The sequence below is a fragment of the Lactuca sativa genome, chromosome 1 (genome assembly GCF_002870075.4).
Source record: "Lactuca sativa cultivar Salinas chromosome 1, Lsat_Salinas_v11, whole genome shotgun sequence".
NCBI lineage: Eukaryota > Viridiplantae > Streptophyta > Magnoliopsida > Asterales > Asteraceae > Lactuca > Lactuca sativa.
This window is the reverse complement of record NC_056623.2, coordinates 229,354,218-229,364,389: the sequence shown is the minus strand read 5'-3', so window position 1 is coordinate 229,364,389 and position 10,172 is coordinate 229,354,218. Positions and strand designations below refer to the sequence as shown.

General features: G+C 34.4%; 1 pseudogene; it reads right to left on the bottom strand.

Moving 5' to 3' along the window:
• Positions 1–4,537: 4,537 nt before the first annotated feature.
• Positions 4,538–5,445, bottom strand: LOC111879474 (casein kinase II subunit alpha-2-like; annotated as a pseudogene).
• Positions 5,446–10,172: the final 4,727 nt, after the last annotated feature.

Genomic DNA, 10,172 nt, shown 5'->3' with positions numbered 1-10,172 from the left:
TCCAGTATGTAGATGAAGTATGGAGCATAGATCTAAAGAGTGGGGGCTTAATACTTTAAGATGGCCAAAATAGTCTAAGGAACTCAACGAGTCCAGAGAGGGACTCAACAAGTTGATTCTTTTTATCCCAATGTTGTATAAGGTAGAAATCGACGAGTCCACGAAGGGACTCGACAAGTTCATTTGCCAAATCGCGACTATGAGTAGCCAAGTAACACGGAGAGTAAGGGGGATGAATCGACGAGTTAGATCGCGATTTCAGGGTTTTTGATTCATAGAAAGCGGCGAGTTGGTGTCACACCCCCAAACCAGAACGGTGGAAATGTTCGGGGGCGGAGGACGTTATGTACATTATCATTACAATGCACAATAGTAAACAAGCCACAACATCATCCATTACATTAATAATATAATTTAATACAAGTGTGTTATGTGTATAGTTTGAAAGACACCAAAATGTGAATAAAAATAAAAGACGAGTCTTGAACACGCTCCGTCTTATCAAAACCTGGTCCAGTGTACCTGTCTACTGGTGACCTGAGAATAGAAGTTATTTTGAAAGAGTAGATCAGCATTTAAGTTGGTGATTTCATAAGTATTTTAGTGTCATTGTTTATATAAGTTTGATGAAAGTGCTTGTAAGTATTTGATGTCAATGATTGTAAGTTGTTTGACGTAAATGTTTTTATGATTGTGTGAAGTAAAACCAACTCAAGAATGTGTCATTTCCATTTGTTGGGCATGCACTACATTAGTCCACTGGCCCAATTTGAGTCCGATCAGCTTCTAGCCCATTTTTCTTCAAGTTCTCTTCAATTTGAGCCCAATTTGGCTTCCCTAAATGATCCATAGCTCACGTAATCACCTTATCACTAATTCTCGTATGCTCGAAAAATTCTTTCATCTTCGTTTAACTAAGAGACCATTTTTTCAATGTTTCATCCATCTAAAGCCCATTTTATGTATCACCTCCACTAGATATTAAGCCTAAAAATCTTTATTGTTGTCCAAATCCAATCGGCTCCCAAAGATCCCGCTTGCTAGTCTCCTTAAAATTTGCAATTATGCTCACAACACTAAAAAGTATTCAAAATAGTCATAAAATAACAAAAAAAAAATCTGCATAGAAATTAACTAAAATATGAATGAAATATATACTAAAACAAACTATTAAAATAAGTAAATAAAATAAAACTATCAGTTTCGTAGTTTAACGAAATCAGAAGTTGACGAAAATGTGTCCATCAACTAATGTTGATGATGTGTTCAATATATGTTAGACTAGGAATAGAGTAGCAGGTGCATGTGTTAGTCGTTTCAAAAAAATGTTGTTATTAAATATACATAAAGTTCTATATAATTTATATTTCTACAAATAAACAGTGATCGGTTGAAAAATCCGACGTGGAAGTAAATGTCATCATAGATACTAATTCGGTAGTCCAACACAAAGGGTAGTCGGAATATGTTACCTTATGGCATTTTTAGTAATTTACTTCAAAATGAAGTGCCACAAAGTTTCCTCCACCAGCCGAACTACTCCCCTGTCGTCTGAATTTAGAATCACTAATTAGCTGTTAATTATGTGTGGGTTTTGATGATTCTACAGTCGAAGTTTCAATTAGATTGGTTTGATTTTGATTTTCTTCAATTTCTATGTGTTTTCCTTGATCGATCTAGAGCAGTTAGCCTTCAGGTATAGTCCTATGCCGATCAAATACTATAGTTGTTTCTACAAATCTACGTGTCTACATGCAGGAGGTTACGGTAAAACTATAAAGTTTAGCTCTTTTATTTGATAGATCGGAGTTATTGGATTAATTTTGTTTAATGAATTATTGATCTTGAATATGATCTAAGGTAAATGATATGTTTGAAGTGTCAATGTGTGTAACATGATTGATATGTGGTTTTACTAGGATTTGTTTTAAAAAATGTACCTTTTATTGTATACTTTGCATTTGGTTCTAAAGATTGGTGCAGTGTAGGTTTTTCCTTGGAATCGATCGAAATTGATGTAATTTAATGAGGTTATCATCTATTCAAAACTACTCAATTAGGTTTTGACTTTTTTTTTGAATAACAGTATGTTAGCGGTTTCATCTTAAATCTTTGTTTTTTTGTTTTGTTTTGTGAAGTTCTCAACAATTAGGAAATGTTGGTTTTCTCTACAATGAAGTGGACTATGTTTGCGCATGGTTTGGTTAAAAAGAAAACTTTATTATTATCTTTCGTCAAAAATAAATGTACATTTTTTTTGTTTCAAAATAATTTGTATGTTGTTTTCGTTTAACATATAAGTTGCATTATTTTTTTGTTAATAAAATAAACTTATATTATTGTTTTGGATATTAAGTATGTCGATAGTTTCTTATTAAAAATCAAAATATGTCAATATTATAGAGTTTTGTAAAAAAAGTAGAGCAAATTAAACATCTATTTTTTTATAGGATTGTTGATATTATCTATATTTTTTATTTTCTTTTTATACTGGTGTACATATTAAGTTATAATATGGAACCTTTTTATTTAATAATTTATTGGTTAATCAATATATTAAAATAGGAGGTTTCAAGTTGATTTAAATTAGACATGTTTGATTTTTATTGTCAAGAATTTATTTTTATTTAAGATTTTCTTTCTTGTTTTGTCAAACATTTTCAAATATAATAATAATAATAAATTTCATGTAAAATGCATAGTTTTATTTTCTTCATATTGAAATTATTTTTTATTTTTGATAATTCTTATTTTCAGATTTGATATAAATGATGTGTATATATGTATAATAATGCTTATTACCACTTTATTTAAAAATGAGTAATTTACACGAATGGTTCCTATGATTTGGAGTAATTTACACGTTTGATCCCTAATTTATTTTTTTAACTTGGAAGGTCTATATTATTTGTTTTTGTTACGTTTTTGGTGCCTACTTTTTGTTTTTGTTACGGGTTTAGTCTCTGTCTTACCTAAAAAACATATTATTTAAATAGGGAAAAATGATGGGGTAGGTAAGGTAAGGTGAGGGGTGGGGTTGGAAGTGTGTTTATTTAAATGAATTAAAAAAATCAAGGACAAAATAATATTTTTAGGTAAGACGGGGACTAAGTATGTAACAAAAAACAAACAATAGAAATCTTTCGAGTTAAAAAATAAATTAAGAACTAAATGCACAAATTACCCTAAAGCATAGCGACCATTCATGTAATTTACTCTTTAGAAAGTAAAAGTTTTAAACTTAAAAAAACAATGAATAACTTTGTCTTCGTTCATTTTCACTTTATATTTATAATCTATATTAATAAGTAATAATTAACTTGTATTTTTATGTATTTTGTATAATGAAGATAAAGATTATAATCAATATTTATAGACATAATTTAACTTATTTTCCAAGTATTAATTAACCTCAATAATAAAAGCGTGAGTTATAACCTTCAGTTTAAATTTTGAATCGTTGCCTAGCATTTCCAATTTCCCACAATATATGGAACACGTTTTTTATTTGCAATTTTACATAAGGATTTATTAATTTTAGTTTACGCATAATATAATTTTAAATTGAACATTTTCCTATCTTTTCCACATAAATAGGGTTAAGTTATAAATTTATTACTATTTTATTGGTTGTTACTTGTATCATGAGCTAAATCATTTGGATGTCTTAAAAAAATAATATTATTATATTGAAGCTATTTTTGAAAATAGTGAGATTTCCTTTATAATGTATTTTATATATATATATATATATATATATATATATATATATATATATATATATATATATATATATATATATATATATATATAACAAGTAAGTTCTTTCTTTATGTAAATCAACCAAACTAGTATGGGTGTCAAATAAAACCTAACAACTTAATATATATATATATATATATATATATATATATATATATATATATATATATATATATATATATATCAAGTAAACCTTTTAAGCATGTTTGTGTGACATCATATTTATTTAGCTTTAATAGTAAAATAATGATATAAAAGTGAACTTGCCTCACGTGATGGCAACATTACTATAAAAACAACGTTTTACGACACATTCATTCAACCCAACCTACACACACTTACTGTGTCCGCATCCTGTATATATATATATATATATATATATATATATATATATATATATATATATATATATATATATATATATATATATATATATATAACAAGTAAGTTCTTTCTTTATGTAAATCAACCAAACTAGTATGGGTGTCAAATAAAACCTAACAACTTAATATATATATATATATATATATATATATATATATATATATATATATATATATATATATATATATATATATATATATATATATATATATATATATCAAGTAAACCTTTTAAGCATGTTTGTGTGACATCATATTTATTTAGCTTTAATAGTAAAATAATGATATAAAAGTGAACTTGCCTCAAGTGATGGCAACATTACTAAGTGATGGCAACATTACTATAAAAACAACCTTTTACGACACATTCATTCAACCCAACCTACACACACTTACTGTGTCCGCATCCTGTTGTTTTATGCAGCCCTCACTTGCATGAAATAAGGGTGCGCCTATTCCAAAAAAAGAATATATACTTTGTCATATTACTCATGATTTTATAAAATCAGGTTTTTTAAATAAACACTTATATTAAAAAAATTAACAAAAATGAAAGTAACATGACCATTGCTTCTTTTGTTGTGAGCCTATCCTAATGATCATAGCGAAGGAGTTTATCCAGAAAATCAATTGCCTGAAATGAAAAATTATATTTAGTTTTAGTAACCAATAATTTATTTATAAGATTAAATTAATTACCTTTGGAGATACTAAATGCTGATTATCTGCATTCATAAACTTTGACCATGGTTTCCTGCAATGCCTGATGACAAAGTAATATAATACATTAGTATATGATATCGATTACATTTTAATATTACATATTTTTAATTTTTTAAAGATTAAATATTACCGTCTAACAATAGCTTCAAGTTGCGGTTCAAGTTCTAACTAATATTTGTTCAAATATGTTTTTATTTCATTAGTCCCAAGCACCTATTTTCAGTTCACAAACTTTATTAAATTATTAATTCTTGCATTAATACTTTTTAAAAGAAAAAAATATTACCCTAGCAATTTTTACAAGCTGATCCTGATTGTCATGCCCATAAAAGAAAGTTTCCTTGCGAAATTTCCACATCAAAAGTTAAACTGTTGTGCGAGATTTATTAATAAAATGTCACGTCAGCAGTATAATATTAAAAAAAAATATACCATTCCTGCAAACATGCGACCGAGTCTTCACATCTTTGTGCATGATTCCTTGTGAGTGACAATAATCCAATGCATGCAACCCCACATAAGAGACTAGTACCAACTTCAAAAAATTTACCATTTTACCCTTCTCACCAAATCCCATGATAAAGATAAAGTTACCTCAGAAACTCATAAATATAATATCAAATATCATAGTATGTTAATGTTGGATACCGGACCTTGAAAATAATCTGGTCCTTAACAGGATAAAGATATAAGGATATAAGGATGCACTGATTTGTTTATTCAAGGAATGGAATCAAAGCAAAACATCGTTGGCATGAAATTATTTTTATATATGGAAGAATTCATTCTTTTCTTAGAACTTAAAGTAAATCTGTGATAAGAAGCCAAATTTTTTCTTATTGTATCTATATAAAGGGCTGACATGACATGGGTATGAACAAAGGAAAGCTAACTTGATCTTCACGTGCTTGGTACTTTCAGGTCTAGAAAAAAAAACAAGTCATATATAGGCTAACAAGGGTATATGGGTTTTTTCTGATTTATGCTATGGACTTTTCGAATAAAAACAAAATTCCATCATGTCTTGGAAACCGAAGAAATCTGAGAAAATGTATATCAGGGGCATATTGGTCTCGTCTTCAATCTTGTTCATGGAAGCTAGAGGTGGAAATAAGAAAGTTTTGGAAAGCAATAAACAAGAGTAGCTACAGGTCTGAAAAGTAGTGAATAGCATAAAAGTATGCAGCAGGTCATCTCTTCGGTCTGATGACAACAGAAAAGGAGGTATAGGGGCAGTTTGGTCAAGCAAGTTACATGGTTCAAAATAGAGGTGCCAATCATGTCGTGTCGGGTTCGTGTTGTGTCGAAACACTAAACGGGTTGAAAGTGCTTGACCCTAACCCGACCTATTTAATTAACGTGTTGTGTCGTGTCAACTCGTTTATTTTCGTGTCGAGTTCGTGTCGGGTTTCGGGTTAGGGCTATATGTCACGGACCAAGTTTCTGGAAAATTCCACGATCGTCTAGAGAACTCCGGAACGATCAAGTATATTCGAGAAGTCTCCGGAGAGATCAGGAATGCTCTACGAGACCCTGTAAGATGCTAGAATATTGTAGATGTCCGTGGAACAAAGGAGAACGATCCGGAATAATCAAGAGGACGCTAGACGAAGCTAGAACGACCCGGAAGACTTTGGAAGGATCTAGAACCCGCTAGATCATACAAGAATGATTTGGATAATGTCGGGACGACTTAGAGATTTCTAGAACATCGTATACAAGTCTACCATATTCTAGAGTCTTGTAAAATCTATGTATATAACAGGAAGAGTCTAGATTAGTCATGAATGATCGGGACCTAGAAACTTCCATTTGAGGAGGTGTAAGGTTCCTATAAATAGGGGGAGGACTCATTTGTCCAAACCATCAAGAAGTTGCCTTGTAAAGAAGTTGAGTTATATAATAGAAGCTTTATTGAAGTGTCCCTTGTCGTAAATCTTGCTTCCTAAGTTCGTTAGTACATCTAGATCGTCGAAGTAAGGCTGACTTAATCGGAGAAGCACTAAGTGGCACACGGTATTGAGTAGTCTAAGAGAGTCATCCCGTGACACGTGGTATCAGAGCCAGGTTCGTACAAGCAAGAGATCATGACTACGGAAGCAGGAAGTAGTGAAGTCGCAAACGTGCCCCCTGTCGTCGAGGAGAAAGGAAGAAAGTCCAGGAAGAGGGACCAATCGATAGATGCCTTGGCAAGCTTAGAGAACAAGCTTACAAGGACGGAGATTAACGTTGGTGAGATCCTTGAATGGAAGGATACCGTCGATCAGTTCGTTGCCGAGATAAGTGACACGAGCGATGGATTGAAGGAGACCATCAGTGTCATCAAGGAAGAAGTCCTTGGACTTATTAACACCTTGCGGAATGAGTTCCGTGAGAAGGTAGCTACTCTAGAAGCCGAAGTAAAGTTGTGCAAAGCCGCTATTGCTGGAGGAGCAAGTACAAAGATGACGCCACATGCCGATGCACCTAAACCATTGAAGTATGGAGGTAAACGCGACCCCAAAGAACTTGATGAATTCTTTTGGTCGATGGAATGCTACTTCAATGCTAGTCAAGTGAAGGATGACAAGACGAAGGTAGATACCGCCGTACTCTATCTATGCGAGAGTGCAGCTCTATGGTGGCGAAGGAAGCACGGTGATATTGAAAAAGGATTATATACCATAGACACATGGGAAGAATTCAAGAGGCAACTCAAGAGACAATTCTGCCTACATAATGCTGAAGACATAGCGATGAAGAAACTTCGTGGGCTAAAGCATATGGGATCCATCCGAGACTATATAGTTGAGTTCACGAGCTTGATGCTAGAGTTACCCGACATGCAGGAGAAGGACAAACTTTTCTATTTCATGGATGGACTACAATCTTGGGCCTACAACGAGCTCAAGAGGAGAAATGTCAAAGACATTGACGAAGCTATTGCCGTGGCAGAAGATCTAATGGAATTTTGAAAAGAAAGCATGGTTAAGAAGAATAGAGGGGGAGAACAAACTATGACGGAACCGGAACCAAAACAAACCACACCCCAACCTTTAAATACGAAAGGAAAGGAAATCGAAGGAAGAAACCGGAGAGAAGAACGAAAGGAGATCAAGTCCTACTTGTGTGATGGTCCTCACTTGATCCGAGACTGTCCGAAGAAAAAGACTTTCTATGCGATGGTTTTGCAAGAAGAAGAAGACAAAGCACAAATAAGCTCAATGCGTTTTCTGAACTCAATATCGGAAGATGAGATAAAATCTTCTAAGAAGGAAGAAAATAAAGGAGGGAGTCTCATGTTCGTCGAAGTTAAAGTAAATGCAAGGAACACTAAGGCGCTAGTAGATTCTGGAGCAACACATAGCTTCATCGCAGAGGAAGAAGCAAGGAAGTTGGGTATTCATTATACAAAGGAGTTAGGTCGGTTGAAGGTTGTCAACTCTCCATCTAATCCGATCCTCGGAGTTTCTCGTGGAATACCCATGAAGATTGCAGAATGGGAAGGGACCATCGACTTGATAGTGGTTCCGATGGACGACTATCGCATGGTACTAGGAATGGATTTCCTGGATATGGTATGTCCTTGGTCGTTCGAAAGAGACAACACCCTGCGTATAACCAAGGGATCAACTATCCATATAATTCCCTTAGGAAGAAGAAAGACAAAAGCTCGATCCCTTTCAACTATGAAGATGTGTTATGACCAGACCAATATAATCAAGAATAATATGAAGCCAAAAGGGGAAGTTCGAATAAGCGAGACACGTTTGAAGGAACAGGGATCCATATCCGACATGATGAGTTACTCAAGGTTTTATGAGGCTGAGAGAAGAAATAGGATTCAAAGTACATCAAGAAATAAAAGCATGCCTTACTCGAAGAGATACTTTGGAGAAAACGAAAAGACACGAAGTAGCCCCGTGACAACATCGAGACATATGTATAGAAGACTTGACGAGAACGTCAAGGGTTTAAGTGGGGGAGGGTGTCACGGACCAAGTTTCTGGAAAATTCCACGATCGTCTAGAGAACTCCGGAACGATCAAGTATATTCGAGAAGTCTCCGGAGAGATCAGGAATGCTCTACGAGACCCTGGAAGATGCTAGAATATTGTAGATGTCCGTGGAACAAAGGAGAACGATCCGGAATAATCAAGAGGACGCTAGATGAAGCAAGAACGACCCGGAAGACTTTGGAAGGATCTAGAACCCGCTAGATCATACAAGAATGATTTGGATAATGTCGGGACGACTTAGAGATTTCTAGAACATCGTATACAAGTCTACCGTATTCTAGAGTCTTGTAAAATCTATGTATATAACAGGAAGAGTCTAGATTAGTCATGAATGATCGGGACCTAGAAACTTCCATTTGAGGAGGTGTAAGGTTCCTATAAATAGGGGGAGGACTCATTTGTCCAAACCATCAAGAAGTTGCCTTGTAAAGAAGTTGAGTTATATAATAGAAGCTTTATTGAAGTTTCCCTTGTCGTAAATCTTGCTTCCTAAGTTCGTTAGTACATCTAGATCGTCGAAGTAAGGCTGACTTAGTCGGAGAAGCACTAAGTGGCACACGGTATTGACTAGTCTAAGAGAGTCATCCCGTGACACGTGGTATCAGAGCCAGGTTCGTACAAGCAAGAGATCATGACTACGGAAGCAGGAAGTAGTGAAGTCGCAAACGTGCCCCCTGTCGTCGAGGAGAAAGGAAGAAAGTCCAGGAAGAGGGACCAATCGATAGATGCCTTGGCAAGCTTAGAGAACAAGCTTACAAGGACGGAGATTAACGTTGGTGAGATCCTTGAATGGAAGGATACCGTCGATCAGTTCGTTGCCGAGATAAGTGACACGAGCGATGGATTGAAGGAGAGCATCGGTGTCATCAAGGAAGAAGTCCTTGGACTTATTAACACCTTGCGGAATGAGTTCTGTGAGAAGGTAGCTACTCTAGAAGCCGAAGTAAAGTTGTGCAAAGCCGCTATTGCTGGAGGAGAAAGTACAAAGATGACGCCACATGCCGATGCACCTAAACCATTGAAGTATGGAGGTAAACGCGACCCCAAAGAACTTGATGAATTCTTTTGGTCGATGGAATGCTACTTCAATGCTAGTCAAGTGAAGGATGACAAGACGAAGGTAGATACCGCCGTACTCTATCTATGCGAGAGTGCAGCTCTATGGTGGCGAAGGAAGCACGGTGATATTGAAAAAGGATTATATACCATAGACACATGGGAAGAATTCTAGAGGCAACTCAAGAGACAATTCTGCCAACATAATGCTGAAGACATAGCGATGAAGAAACTTCGTGGGCTAAAGCAT